Raw genomic sequence first — 16,679 nt, forward strand, 5'->3', positions numbered from 1 at the left:
CTATCTGCAATAGCAAATAAACTCTTTGAAAATGAAAACAGCTTTTAATATAGTATATATCACAACTTATAGTATAGAAAGAAAGAAAAAAAACTTAATTCCAAGACAAATAAGGAACAGAAAATAAAAAAATAAACAAATTATAACAAAAACATTTACTCTGATCTATTCAGGGTGTTCAGCTCTGTTAGTCTTTATAGGTATACTCATCTCACTGAACGAACATAGGAAGTGGTATGATATGAGCATGAAATAAAATGAAGAAATAGGCAGTGAACACCTTATAAATAAATTCTCTGAATGATTCATGTAAAAAATAATGAAAAAACAAATTTTTAATTAAATATGTATTGTAGTGTAAAGCCAGAAGTTTTTAAAATTTGTTGGAGAGAACTGATCAGAACGAATTCTATAGCTCAAAGTCTCTAAAATTTACATTGCATATCTCTCTCTCCATGTCTTTCCTGTAATGAGGACTGACGGAAATTGAAAAATCTTTTATTACTGTTTATCAGAACCATTTAAAATAAATCTACCTAGTCTTAATTATTTTAATCAATTTTTTAATTGTCGAAAGGAAATGAGAGGAATATTTATCACACGTTTACATTTACAACGCGCGGATCTATTAGGTCCATGGATCAAATGACAGATTATTTTTAGTTAGTACAGCCCTGCTTACAGGGATTGATTTTGAGGGTTAAATTAGTGCAGGTTTATCTCTAGGATCAAAATGTCAATTGAAGGGAGTTTATCAATTTAGACGAAGAATTATAAATCTTTAAAAGTGTTATTGTTGTTTAAAAATAAGAAATATAAAGTAATATTTTTTAAGGCCTACACTTATCCTTCTCTTCCTCTTGTTCTTTATTTTTGTATACAAAAATAAAAACCTAAGTTAACATCGAATAAAATGTCAAACTTGTCATTTTGGTACTAAAATAGGTCCTAGGTGTTTAGACCGAAAAAAAATAAATTTAACTTACTCTGTTTGGAAGCATCAAATTCGGGTATCAAATTTTAGTGCGCTGCCATTTACACCGAAAAAATAGTCCTTATGACGTCATTTGATCAAAGTATTAAATATTTGGTACACGAGTTGTAAACGTAGCTAACCAAGTTTCAAATAAATATGTATATGATAGGTGAAATATCTTGATTGAAACCAACTGAATTTGATTTTATTACAGACTAAAAATTGACGGTACAAAAAAATAAGGGTAATAAATGAAATGACCTGGAATTGCTGCAAATCAATTAAAATATTAATTGATGATAACTTTTTAGGATTAAAAATAGCATCTTTAAAACCATCCCAACCCACGCTTCCAGCATACGTTGAAATCAAAAACAAACTTAAATGATCAGCCTCTATCAGTGTTGCCAGTTCAAAAAAAATAAAATTCAGCAGAAAAAAAATGAAAAATCACCAGATTAAAAAAAAATCATCAATCACCAGAAATTTTAAAACTTTATTTTTAAAGTTATATTACTAGATTTAAACAAAGAAAATGCATGCTCTAAGTATGTGTACAACTTAGTAATTAAATTGTTTGATAAAACGCAATTCACTATACATTTTTTGATACTAGGTGGCGAAGGCAGTAAAAATTTAATTTTATTAGCACATAACCTAAGATACAAATTGAATAAATTTTTCCTGATGTTATTGTGTGATTTTGAACTACTTTTGTTTACGCAAGGAATTATAAGAAAAGTCCGATATTTTTTAACAAAACAAATTTGTATTTTCCAATGTGATGAATATTTCTGAAAAGTATTGTACTCTCAATATTGCTGCATTTAAGGACAACCATCTCGTCTGTGCTGGATGTAAAAGTTTATGGGGCCTTATGTTCAGAAAGGTTTGAAATTCTTAAAATTCTGACTTCTTAAAACTATGCTGAAAATAAGAGTAAGTATTTCTAACAAACTATTCTAATGCATTGTGTTCGGGACAGTATTATTTTCCCTTAATTTCATAATTAGTTTAAGTGTAGTGACAACAGCGCTCATCTGTCAATCTATTTATAATTACGCGCTGTTATTTCCCCGCTCCCCGGACAATAAGTTAGTCGTCTATTGTCATCGATTCGGTAACGATTAAGTAACGTCGCGCGGCCGCCGTGTTTTGGCCCTCTGTAATCGTGCGGTTACTGATGTTAATATTAAGTTTAGTGTTTGTTAAATACTCCCAATAACTGTGTAAGAAGTGTCTATTTGTTTTCTTTATCATTTATTACTCAAGTATGAATAAATTACGTTCTGAGTTCGAGGAATTCGTAGTTTATCATTTGCCCTGTATCCGAGTATTTTAAGTGGGTAAAGCAGCTAAGACGGGTAGTTTTAGCTAGCCCCCACATTTTGGCGACCGTGACAGGACTTCGGCTTACAGTGGTAAATCGACGCTTGAGTTTTCACAGTTAAGAGTACGGATAAGTTCGTTTGGATTTTGAATCAAGATTCTGTATATTGGGAAATATTGTTTTGGTTAATCACATATCCTGTGGGACGTGGTTTTGACTAGTTACCATGGATCAGGAACTAGAAGCTCAGAAAAAGGCTCGAAAAGTTTACCGTGGATCTTTCACGAGAACAGCCAATGAACTCGCGAATTTGTTAGATGGCCCCCGTTCGGAGGAAAATAATGAGGCTATTCGTGTTTTATGGGAGACTTTAAAACCGAAAGCAGAAGATTTGAAAGTGCGGGATAGTGCGATTTTTAAGAGTTTATTGGAGGACGCATCGGAAGATGAACTTCTTACCGAGGTGGACAGTTGTGATATGTATATCAAACGGTTTTGTGAACTGAACCTAAGGTGTGAAAAACTTTTCGTGGATGCCGATTTAGAGTCTAGTACTCGTATTGTGCCTAGTGTAAATTCGATGACAGGAGAAAGTCAAGGTAAGCGAAAATTTAAATTACCTCGCATCGAGTTAAAACCTTATGATGGTAGTGTTCAGGGGTGGTTGTCTTTCTGGAGCCAGTTCCAGAAAATCCATAGTGACTCTGACATTGATGACCATGACAAAATCGAGTATTTGTGGCAGACGACAATCCCAGGAAGTCGAGCAAGACAGCTTGTTGAAAGTTTTCCAGTTGTAAGCGAGAATTATGTCAAAATTATTGATTGTATGCAAAGTAGGTTCGGCAATAAAGACATGCAGATTGAGGTCTATATCAGAGAACTTCTTAAATTAATTTTGGGTAGCGCTACTGGAAAACAAAAGGTGGACATTACTATGCTCCATGATAAAATTGAGACACAATTGCGGGCACTCGAGACTTTGGGTATTACAACGGAAAGTTGTTCAGCTTTACTTTTTCCGTTGATTGAGTCATGTTTACCACCAGATTTACTTCGAGTTTGGCAGCGTTCACCCTTTTCAGTAACCAGTGTTCCAAGCGATGTCCCTGATGATCCTGGTGGTTCTGTGTTAGAGTTGAGGTTAAAAGGTCTAATGAAATTCCTCAGTAGTGAGGTGGAGAATGAACAGAGGATTAGTTTGGCCGCAGACGGTTTTGGTTTGACGGAACCTATGTCAGGTGTCAGATTGTGTTCTAATGACGATAATTTTAAGAAAAGAAAGTCTGTTAGAGGTGACATAGTTTCCACTGCCGCGGGTCTTGTAAATTGCGATGCTGCCAGTTGTATTTTTTGTGGCGGATCTCATGAAAGTGCCTCTTGCTTCAAAGCCAATAAAATGTCACTAGAGGAAAAGAAAAATATTTTGTCCAGTAAGAAAGCTTGCTTCCGTTGCTTGAAAGTGGGTCATCAATCTCGAAGGTGTAGAGGGCGTTTCAATTGTGTTGTTTGTGAAAAATCCCACCTTGTTTTGATGTGTCCTAGTCTGTCAGTCAATCAAGTCGCTTCCAAACAGGAAAAATGCTATAATGGTGGTCAAAGCAGTGACGTTCGAGAAGAGAGAACTGTTGTACGTGATCAGACGTTGGCGAATTACACTAACACTTATGTATTTTTGCAAACCCTTCGAGTCCAACTAAAAGGTTTAAATGGGTACAAGACAGTGAGGGCGTTAGTGGATAGTGGTTCCCAGAGGAGTTATATTTTGAAGTCAACAGCTGCTCAACTCGAATATAAATCCAAGCGCTCTGAAAAGGTGATTCATTGTTTATTTGGAGGTAGAGAGGCAGGTTATGACCATCAATGCTATGATATTACATTAAGTGGTGAAAACTTTGTGTTTTCCATGGAGGCTCTGGATCAGCCTATTATATGTAGTAATATACCTCCAATATTTAGTGGTCAATGGTCAGATGAACTGGCAGACCTAGGTATTCAACTTTCCGATTCCCAAGATGCCGGGCCCATAGAGCTATTGTTAGGAGCAGATGTAGCTGGTATTTTGTATACGGGAAATCAAAAGTCTTTGTCTTGTGGTCTGATGGCGATTGAGACTAGGTTGGGATGGACTGTCATAGGAAAGGTTGTAACTAATGGAAAGAGAAATATAAGTGCTGCTATGACAACTCTAAATCTCTTTGTGAAGGATGCCTCTATAGAACAACTTTGGGAACTGGATACTCTGGGTATTAAGGAGCCAACGGAGCAGAGAACTAAAGAAGAAATGGCGATGGCAGCTAAGGAGCTATTTCTTGAAACAGTTCGCATCAACGATGAAGGGCGATATGAGGTTAGATTACCGCGGGTTGATGGACACCCTCCCCTCCCTTCTAATTACTGTCTGGCTCAAAAGAGATTGAAGTCCAATATTACCAAACTGAGACGAGATGGACTTTTTCAACAGTGTGACCAAGTGTTTAAAGAGTGGGAAGCAGAGAAAATTATCGAACGGATTAACCCGGAAGTGCACGTTAATAAAGGTCATTACCTTCCGCACCGGGTAGTAATCAAAGACAGCAGTATGACCACAAAGTTGCGACCGGTATTTGATGCATCTGCGCATGAGAAGAACAAACCGTCACTTAACAATTGTCTAGAAAAGGGTTTGAATCTTGTGGAGTTGATACCGTCGCTGCTTTTAAGATTTCGAGAATATAAACTAGGAGTTATAGCGGACATCCGCAAAGCTTTCCTGCAAATCAGCGTGCATGAAAATGATCGTGATTTTTTAAGGTTCCTGTGGGAAGATGATCAGCACAATGAGGTTGTTTTTAGATTCAGGAGAGTTGTATTTGGAGTGAATAGCAGTCCTTTTCTATTAGGTGTGACATTAGAGTATCATCTTGAGCAATTCCTCAGAAAAGGTGACAGAAGCAGTTCTTATTCACGAGACACTATTGAGAGATTACGGCACAGCTTTTATGTGGACAATTGTGTCACAAGTGTGCCAGATGGTGACACTTTAGCTATCTTTATTCGCGAGTCTGTGGCAATCATGGCAGAAGGACAATTCGAATTGAGAGGGTGGGAGCACACGAGAATTGGTAATTTAGAAAAAGAATCTGTTCCCTGCCCTGTACTTGGTTTAATTTGGCATCCCGACCAAGATGTTCTAACTCTTAATCCAGGTTTTTTAGAAATTGATGTTGACAATTTAGTGGTCACTAAGAGAGAAATTCTATCGTTAACTCAGAAAGTGTTTGATCCCATAGGATTTACGTCAGCAGCAGTATTGCTTCCCAAATTATTATTGCAGAAACTGTGGGTAAAGCAACTGACTTGGGATGAAACAGTGGATGAGGAGTATGCACAAGTTTTTAAACGCTGGGTGCGAGAACTACCATATCTGATGCAAATACGAATTGCAAGATGGACTTTGACTGGTGGGAGCAATATACAAGATGTCAGCATACATACCTTTTGTGACGCTAGCAAGGATTCTTATGCATGTGCGATTTTTTTGAGAGTGGTTGTGCACCAAAAAGTCAATGTTTTTCTGTTAGCAAGTAAAGCTAGGGTATCACCACTAAAGAAAATGACGATACCAAGGCTTGAGCTTTTGGCCGCAGTAATAGGTGCAAGACTTTTTAAGAATGTCAGAGAAAATCTCAATACTACCGCACATTGTTATTTTTGGAGCGATTCATCTACGGTAATATCGTGGATACAAAGAAAAGATCAATGGGGAACATTCGTCTGGAATAGGGTTATGGAGATCCGAAAGCTAACCATAGCGGAACATTGGAGACATATACCAGGGGCTTGTAATCCCGCAGATCTGCCTTCCCGGGGTTGTTTTCCAAAGCAATTATTTGAAGCTAAATGGTGGGAGGGACCTACGTGGCTCTATCAGGAACCAGACCAATGGCCTTTGGAAAACCCAAACTACAATGAAGAGGAGATTTTACAGGAGCGACGAAAACAGCTGGTATTAGCCCTTGCTGATTTAAATATCCAGAGTGAATGGAATTTATCCTACTTTTCGAATTATCACAAGACAATACGGATGCTTGGTTGGATTCTCCGGTTTTGTTATAACATCACGCATTCAGATAATAAGAAAAGCGGTGAGTTAAGTGCTGAAGAATTTACGGCTGCCGAGACCTTGGCATTTAAATTGATCCAGCAAGAGTGTTTTTCGGGAGAGGATGATAAAAATATCAGCAATCTTCAACCATTTTATGATGAAAAGGGAGTGCTTAGATTGAAATCAAGAGTGTCTAACAGGGAAGATACTGAATATTTCCGATTTCCCGTTATTTTGCCTGCCAAGCATCCTTTAGTACAGAGTTTGATTTGGTTCGAGCATACAAAGTCTTGCCATGTTAGAACCCAAGGTCTACTGAGTCTCTTACGAGAAAAATATTGGATTATGGGAGGAAGACGTAGTATTCGAAGTGTCATATCCAGATGTGTAGTGTGCAAACGACAGCATGGAAAACCCTTGGTTGTTCAATCACCACCGTTACCTCTGGATCGAGTGCGTTTGGCAATTCCATTTGAGATCACCGGCGTGGACTTTGCTGGCCCGTTATTCCTGAGAACTGGACAAAAAGCGTGGTTGTGTCTTTTCACATGTGCGGTGTACCGCGCGGTTCATTTGGAGTTATGCACGTCGCTTTCGACCGCGGGTTTTTTGCAAGTGTTTCGTCGTTTTGTAGCTCGGCGCGGTAGACCTAAAAAGATTTATAGCGACAACGGGACTAATTTCGTTGGTGCGGAAAACGCTTTATCGGCTCTTGATTGGGACTCGATTTTACGCGATACCAGTGTGCAACGTATCGTTTGGAAGTTTAACCCCCCGACAGCGGCGTGGTGGGGTGGGTTTTGGGAACGGTTGATTGGAGTTCTTAAACAGCTATTACGGAAAATGTTGGGTCACGCGTGTTTGGACTTTGAACAATTGTTAACCTTGGTTTGTGACTGTGAAGCTGTTGTCAATGCTCGACCGTTAACATATTGTTCCGAGGATTCCACGGACTTGGCTCCTCTTACTCCATCTTTGTTTTTGCGCGAACAAACCGACTGGGGTTTACCTGACTGTGATTCTGTTGACCGCGCTTCCTTGTGTCGTAAAGCAAGGCATATCCAACGTTTGCGAGATGATTTACGCGCGCGATTTCGCACCGAATATATGGGACAATTGAAGTTACTATCCAAAAAAGCAAAGTGCAGTCCAGTTCGGATCGGAGACGTGGTGCTAATCGGTAATGACAATTCTAAGCGAATGGACTGGCCAATGGGTAAGGTTAGTGAACTTTTACCGGGTAAAGATGGTCAAGTGCGTTTAGTGCGGTTAGAAACTCCCAGAGGTGAATTGTTGAGACCCCTGCAACGACTTTACCCACTGGAGTGTATTACTATGGAGCGAGATGTGGAAGCAACTCCTGGTCCTGAATCCACTACACCAGAAGCGTTCCAAGACAGTGAGGAGGCGAGTGGAAGAACCGAGGATGTGTTGAACAGGTCGGCTGAGGCAGTGAAAGTGACTCGGTGTGGACGTGTCAGCAAAATACCTGCGAGGTATTTGTGATTTTGTTGACTGACTGTAAGTAGACTGTAGTATAATAATAGTTTATTGCTGACTGTCTCTCCTGAGTTGTGAGAAATCTTTATGTGAAAATATTTCTCAGGTGGGAGAATGTTCGGGACAGTATTATTTTCCCTTAATTTCATAATTAGTTTAAGTGTAGTGACAACAGCGCTCATCTGTCAATCTATTTATAATTACGCGCTGTTATTTCCCCGCTCCCCGGACAATAAGTTAGTCGTCTATTGTCATCGATTCGGTAACGATTAAGTAACGTCGCGCGGCCGCCGTGTTTTGGCCCTCTGTAATCGTGCGGTTACTGATGTTAATATTAAGTTTAGTGTTTGTTAAATACTCCCAATAACTGTGTAAGAAGTGTCTATTTGTTTTCTTTATCATTTATTACTCAAGTATGAATAAATTACGTTCTGAGTTCGAGGAATTCGTAGTTTATCATTTGCCCTGTATCCGAGTATTTTAAGTGGGTAAAGCAGCTAAGACGGGTAGTTTTAGCTAGCCCCCACACATTGGGTAACTTCTTACACGCATAAGAATCACATAGACCGTAGTGCTCATGAATGGCAAATACATTTCATAATGAATAAATGGGAAATGTCTTTCGATAAATGAGTTTTCAGAGAATTTTTTCGCCCCATCATGGTATTAGCACCGTCTGCAGCAAAACCAACCATATTTGTTTTGTACGGTATTTCGTAATTATTAAAAAAATATATAAAAGTATTATATAGACCTTCGGCACTTGAATCGGCACGGGAATTAACCTAAAAAATTCACCTTTAATTGTAAAATCTTTACTATTCAAGCGTACCACCATTGCTAATTTTTTACCGCGGAATTATCAGTAGATTCATCAACAAGCAACGAGAATTTTTCTTTTTTCAGTGTGTCTACTAAAATTTCAAAGCTTACTTTACCTATTACATTATTACAATTATTTTACAATTATTGCAGTTTGCTACATGATAGTTTTGATACTTGGGAAGAGTTAATTCCAGAATTACATATACTTTTGACCAGTGGCGGCTCGTCAGGGATGGCAAGGGAGGCTTAGTCTCCCCATCAAATTGTAATAAAATAATAAAAATATTTGACAAAAATAAAAAAAGAAAATATTTTCTTTTCCAAATAATAAGTACCGACTCTATAACTTCTAATACACCAATATAGCGCGAACCAGCCATACGTCATACTGTTAATTTGCCGCGACTCGCATCCTTTTTTAAACAGTTCTAAGAAAAGAGAGAAAGCTAACCGGCTTCATCCACATCGGCGCAGAACGTATGCGAGAACGCGATACATTACGAAATAGAAGCCATACGTAGCAAGGGAGGCAAGCCTCCCCCAGCGGTCAAAATCCAACGGGCCGTGCACTCGATTTGGCGCCGACAAACGCCGCGAGAAATAAGGCGCCAAGGGAGGCTAGCCTCCGATCATCTGATTAACCTGATTTTTGTTTTGTTTTGAATTTTCAGCAGTTTACAGTCGTTTTGATTTCGGTGATTGTCGTGTCTTTTGCCCGCGAATTTTGGCAAGGTAGGTGGTTTTGGCTAACGGTTTTATTGATTAGTTTTGATTTTGTCGATTCATCGATTTAATTGTGCGGCCGGATTTCCCTCTATGTTAGTGTTTAGTACTTAATTTAAGGTATTTATCGTGTTTAATAATTTATTATTATGTGTATTTGAGTGATGCAAGGTAAGATATTTTTATTTAATGGCTTCTTTTATTAATCATCATATCATTTCTAATGTATGTTTGCTGAAAGATGGACAAACTAAATGAAATCAAACAAGCTGAAGATTTAATAGACTGGTTGCTATTAAACAATTTTAGTTCATTAAGCTTTGATGCCAAATATTATGTTATTATGACTTGGGCAGGCCTCAGCCCCATTTAATTTCATTGCGATCTGCAGACAATCGACAAAATCACGGGTTTAATTTGACTTGGTACAGCAAATATGATTATTGATTATGATAACTGAATATTCTACGTGGTCGAAAACTGTATATTCTGATTTAAAAAATTTGCCTCGGTCCATTGAAAGACATTTAAAATCAAAGGAGTACATTTCTTTGTCTTGTAAATTAAGGCTTTTTGGAAAACAAAATATTGCTTCTGCTTTAGATAATGCTCAAAAAGAAGCCATTATTTCTTTTAACAATCAAGTACGTGAAAACCGGTCAAATTTAAAGCGGCTTGTTGACATTACTCTTTATTTAGCTTCACAAGAACTAGCTTTTCGCGGACATGATGAGCCTGAAGAGTCGATTAATCGTGGCAACTATAAAGAACTTTTTACGTTGTGGGGTAAATACGATTCAAAATTTGACGAATTTTTAAAAGGTAATGTTTTTTCGGGCACATCAAAGACGATTCAAAATGAAATCATTGAAAGTTTGTCACATATCGTCGATGAGCATATTTTCCAAGAAATTCAAGCAGTCCCTTTTTTTGCATGGCAAATAGACGAGACTACGGATATTACTTGTAATTCCCAACTTTCGATTGTTTTTAGGTATGTCAAAGACGGCAAGGTAGTAGAACGGTTTATGGGGTTTCATGATGTTTCATCTGGGCGGACTGCAGACGATTTATTTAATCTCCTGGTTAATAAATGCGACAAATTTGATTTCAGGTGTAAGCTAATTGCGCAAACATATGATGGGGCGGCAGTCATGGCGGGACGTTTCGGGTTTCATGATGTTTCATCTGGACGGACTGCAGGCGATTTATTTAATCTCCTGGTTAATAAATGCGACAAATTTGATTTCAGGTGTAAGTTAATTGCGCAAACATATGATGGGGCGGCAGTCATGGCGAGACATTTCGGGTTTCATGATGTTTCATCTGGGCGGACTGCAGGCGATTTATTTCATCTCCTGGTTAATAAATGCGACAAATTTGATTTCAGGCGTAAGCTAATTGCGCAAACATATGATGGGGCAGCAGTCATGGCGGGACATTTAAATGGCTTGCAAATTAAAATTAAATCGATAGCGCCTTATGCACTTTTTATGCATTGCCATGTCCATGCACTAAACTTAGTTTTAAGCAAGGCATGCAATAATATTAAAGACTGTCGTATTTTTTTCTCCAATTTGTCAGGATTTTCTGCCTTTTTCTCCAACTCCACCAAGAGAAGTCACATCCTAAATGAAATTTGCGGTAGCCGAATGCCTACTTTTGCTGCTACACGGTGGAATTCTACATCAAGATCTGTGTTTTCAGTGCATACACATAAAGAAAAATTAATAGATGTTTTTGATTTTATTTTAAACAGTGAGGATTTTAAAAATGACGACCAAAGTATCAGGGAGGCAAAAGGTTTCAAGTATATTTTAATAGACCATAAATTTTCTTTTTTGCTTGAAACATTTGCTTTTTTTTGTTTTCTCAATTTTTCAAAATAAATCTTCAGACATTAATTTTTCAAAAAATCGATTAAATAATTTGACTGAAATTTTGCAAAAGTTTAGACATGATGAGAAGTATTTTAATAGCATTTTTGAAAAACTTGATAATAATGTTGAGCCGCCAGTAAAAAAACGAAAATCTAATTTGGATTACCCGATTTGCGACAAAATTATAGACAAATCTATATTGAAATAATGCACAGAATAAGTGAACAAATTAAGGTTAGATTCAGCGATCTTAGTAAATTCAATTACTTTGATCTATTAATGTTCGAAAAATTTCCATCCTACTCCAAAGATTTTCCCCAAAAATTACTGGATAATTTAGTAAGCCAGTATCCGTTTTTTGATCCCATTTAATTAAAAAATGAATTAATTGTAACCTACAGTGACCCTTAGATGTTTCAGAGTTGTAAGTCTCCATCTGAATTATTAAGTTTTATGTTTGAAAATAATTTAAATGAGTGCATGCCAGAGCTGTATAAATTTATTAACATTGCTGTGACTATACCCATAGCATCGGCATCTGTAGAAAGAAATTTTTCAGCACTCAAAAGAATTAAAAGTTATAGCCGTAATTCCATGACCCAAATGCGACTAAGTAATATATCTCTTCTTTCAATCGAAAAAGAGTATATAAAAAAAATGACAAAAAATTACAAATTTTATGACGAAGTTATAGACTTCTTTGCTAATATGAAAAACCAAAGAATTCCCTTAATTTTCAAACCAGAGTAGAGTCCACAGAAAAAAATTTAAAAAAAAACAACAAAAAAATAACTGATTATAATGACTATAATGTATACATATATGTATGTACATTGTACATAATAAAGTATTATCTTATTCGCTTGGACATAAACATGTATATTATATTTTTATTTTAGAGTTTTAAAACCTATTCCTACTAAGTATTTGTTTGTGATATAAAGCAATAATAACCAAAGTTTTTTCCAAAGAAAATATGTTTTTCTTCTGTTCTATTCAGCATATAAAACCATAACATGGTTTTAGCTAGAACAGAGTTTTTTATTTATAAAATATTTTTTTTACATAAATATATAAGTATGTATATAATATATTATTTTAAAGCTTATTTATACTATTTACATTATAAGCTACTTAACCAAAATCTTTAACAAGGAAAATATTTTTACGTTTTTGTTATATTTTATATATAAAACCATTACATGGTTTTGCTAGAGTCGAGTTTTTTTTATTTATAGAATAATTTTGTAAATATGTAAATATTATTTTTTATAAACTTTTAGAGCATATTCTGCTATCTGCAATATAAGCAACTAACCAAAGTTTTTACCAAGGCAAATATTTTTACGTTTTGTTTTATTTTTGTATATAAAACCATTATATGGTTTCAGTTGATGATATAATTCTTCTTTTTATTTATTATCCTATACCATATCCCTATTTCCTTATCCCTTACTATTCCTGGCAAGACTTAACTCTCACCTCCGCGCTGGTTCTTGCTGGACAATAAAAGATACTTTTAGGTCCAATATTAAATATAACTATTTTTTTGAAATCTGCTAATTTTGTATGACCCAAAAAAAGTATGAATTGTTGACTGAAAAGAGTTTATTATATTTCTTGTTTTTAAAAAAAATATTTCAAAAATAATATATAAAAAGTACCTAATAATTAAATATTTAACAATATTAATTATGTATATATAATTATTATTACATTAGGATACCTAAAATAGGCAATATTAAAAGTAAAATCGAACACGACTTGTAAAATGATTTTCAAGACTAACTTTTAGCCTAGCCTCCCCTTTCCAAAAACTCACGAGCCGCCACTGCTTTTGACCAACTCAGACAAATGATCCGCTACATTGATAGGAATATTGTGTTCTATAATAAAGCCCGCTATTCTTATTTCATTTTGTTTAACAATTTTTTAATTAGTTTGAAAAAGCAAGTTCTTATGCAAATAAGAAGTTGAATTATATTTGTGAGCATAGCATTTTTTTCTATGGTCTCTTCTGCATCATTGGTGTCTGATAAATTAGAATCAGATGAGTCCAAAGCGGAAGTAGATGGAACCGGCAGAGACGCACATCGCAGTGTATCAGTTAAGTTGACGTACACGCCTACATGGCTGGCACCTTGCAACAATTCCGCAGACAGTAGTAATGGTCAAATATACACGATACACGATAACGTTACAATACGCGAAGCCGCAAAATGTGGTATTAGTTCGGAAATGTAGTCATTATTGGAGATCTGGTAACTGAAAAATTGTTGAAAATATTCAAAGTTGATAAAATTTATAAAATCACCAGAAATTGCCATTACATTACGAAAAGTTTTTCACCAATCACCAGGTTCATTATAAAATCACCAGGTCTGGTGAAATTTCACCAGACCTGGCAACGGTGGCCTCTATAGGCTCTCCAAGCGAGGGGTGGTTAAAACTAAACGTAAATACCGCTTCATAGTTCATACAAGCGATTTCTGGTATTTACCGAGAGACGTCAAATGACGTCATCGGTTTACCAAGTAAGCCAGTAACCCTGCTTAGGAGGAAAGTTATAGCGGCTGACACCTGACAAATAAAAAAATTCGAAAACGGATTGTATGAACAAACAAAAACTACTATAATATTATATTGTATTTGCCAAAATATACAAAAATGTAATAGGCCCAACATAACTCCATCCAAAAAAATAATGAAGTTTTAAGAACAGCGTCCATGTACACAATACAGCGCCATAGAATATATATTTAAAACATCCCATCTAAGCGATAGCCTTAACCGTGACGTCATTTGACATTTTTGACCAGACTAACAGGCGCCGGCTAGACAGGCTAAGTGTCAACGTCATTTCTCTCAGCTTCTCTTAATTTTGCCAAGCAAGATGGCCGATATGCGAATCCGATTTTCACCATAGCTTCATAGTATAATATTAAGAGCTTCGCTCTAATAAGAATCAACAGGTTAATTAAGTCCATGCTGTCATTCGAGGAGTAGTGATAAGTTATATAAAGGGTGTTTTTTTTAGAGGCGGAGAACTTTAAATTGAAATTAAACACAAAATATTTTATTGATATGAACGAATTTGCTTTTATATTAAAGAATTTTTTTTGGCATTAATATTTAAAAATGATTTCGGGCATGTGACCCCCACGGCTGGCACGTACGTGGCGTAATCTAGAGGTCCAATTTTCACACACTCTTTCCAGTACTGCAGGCTGTATTTCGGCAATCACGCATCGTATGTTGGCTTTCAAGTGCTCAAGTGTTTCGGGTTTATCAGCGTAGACATGCGACTTAACATAGCCCCAAAGAAATTGATTCTTTCCTTGGTCCATTTTTCCACTCCAATTGGTCCATTCCTTGAAATTTTTCGTTGCTCGAATATTTCTTGCAGTAAATTAATTGTTTGGTGCGCTGTATGGCACATGGCACCGTCCTGCTTGAACCACATTTCTGCAACGGCTTCCAATTGAGACACAAAAAAGTTGGTTATCATGTTTCTGTATCGCTCACCGTTTACTGTAATATTCTGACCATCAGCATTTCTGATGACATAAGGACCAATGATTCCACCGGCCCATAAAGCGCACCAAACGGTTAGTTTTTCTGGATGTAACGGTTTTTTGCCAATAGCTCGTGGATTCTCATCCCCCCAAATTCGGCGATTCTGCTTGTTTACATAACCATTTAACCAAAAGTGTGCTTCATCACTGAAAAAAAATTTTCATATGAAATCGTGGATCAACAGCAATCTTTCCTTCCGCCCATTCAGCTGATGTACGGCGCAAAAGATGATCCTGGGGTTTAAACTCCTGGACGTTAAATTTTATATGCTCGCAATGCGAGATCTTTGCGCAAAATTTTCCATAAAGTGGATGGACATAAATTCACTTGTTGAGAACGACGACGAATTGATACATTTGAATCATTATCAACACTATGCTGCACAGCAGCTATTGCTTGCTGCGTGCGCACTGTACGGCGTCTTACGGGACGCGTATTGTCGACTAGAGTAAAAGTATTGAGAAAATAATCAACAGTTTCTTAAATTAATCTCTCTGAAGGACGATGATGAGCACCATAAAACTCACGTAATGCCCGATGTGTTTCTCGAATAGAACCATGTCTTTCAAAATAAATTTGAACAATTTGGAAACGTTGCTCCGGCGTGAGTCTGTTCATGATGAATTGCCAAACCAAAATAATCTAAAAATAACCCAGAACAGTCGGGTCGGCTGTCATAAAAAACAGTGTTGCCAAATGAAAGTTCTCCGCCTCTAAAAAAAAACACCCTTTACATACCAGCTACTAGTGCTGGGCTATTGATTGAAGCACCACAAATAATATAAAAAAAGTCAAACGTCAAAAGTGTTATTATCAACACAACTGTCAAATTTACCTAATTTCAAGTCACCCTAAAATAACCGCCGTCCAAAATTCCTTTTTGGCGAATAACAGGTTTCATGAGGCTTGGAAAGAGGCAAATTGACGCGCGTATGACACAGCACGCGCTTTTGTAACAAATGAAATTAAATAGAATGGCGCAAATTCGCCGCGCTGGCCACGTGCGACGCAGTGACTGAGACAGTTTTTCGTGCCGCGCGCGTGACTAAACAGTTGTTTTGATTGGTTTTCACGCTGCATTTTGTGTTTTTAGTTGTTGCTTTTTTAAATGGAGGAACAACTTATTGAAAAAGTTAGGCAACATTCTCAACTGTACAATATCCGTAACAAAAACTATATAATATCACAATTAAAAATCAGCCTTCGGTCTGATATTGCAAAGTATTTGAAAATTAAAGATGGTAAGTAGAATTAATTTTTGAAACGTATAATGGTGGATATAAACAGACAAATAAGAGAAAACAATAAATAAAATAACAAATAAAAAAAAGGGCAACCAATAACAAATGAGCTACATCCTAACACATTATTATTCTACATTATAATAAAATTATTACGTAGGATTATGCAGTCTTAGTTTTTTCCAAGCATAACCATTTAATATTGTCATGGAACTGCTCACCAGTTATTGAAATACTTGGTAAATTGTTTCCTTACTCTAAATGCATTTAATCTATTTCTAGTTTTACAACATCGAATGGGCAATAACTGATTTTATTATCTTTCAATATCATCTAGGTTCTCATTGGCGACTATTATACCGACGATCTGCAATAATTATACAGTAAGGTGTTGTACACTGATTTGGCTCTGATAACTTAACTACAATCCATAAATAAATATAAAAAAGAATAATGACTAAAAGCTAATATCACAAATATTAAAAATTAAAATACCTTCCATAATCAAAAGTTAAAAAATTGAAAAAAAATTAACTAAAAG

This window comes from Anthonomus grandis, chromosome 15 (genome assembly GCF_022605725.1).
Source record: "Anthonomus grandis grandis chromosome 15, icAntGran1.3, whole genome shotgun sequence".
NCBI classification, from domain to species: domain Eukaryota; kingdom Metazoa; phylum Arthropoda; class Insecta; order Coleoptera; family Curculionidae; genus Anthonomus; species Anthonomus grandis.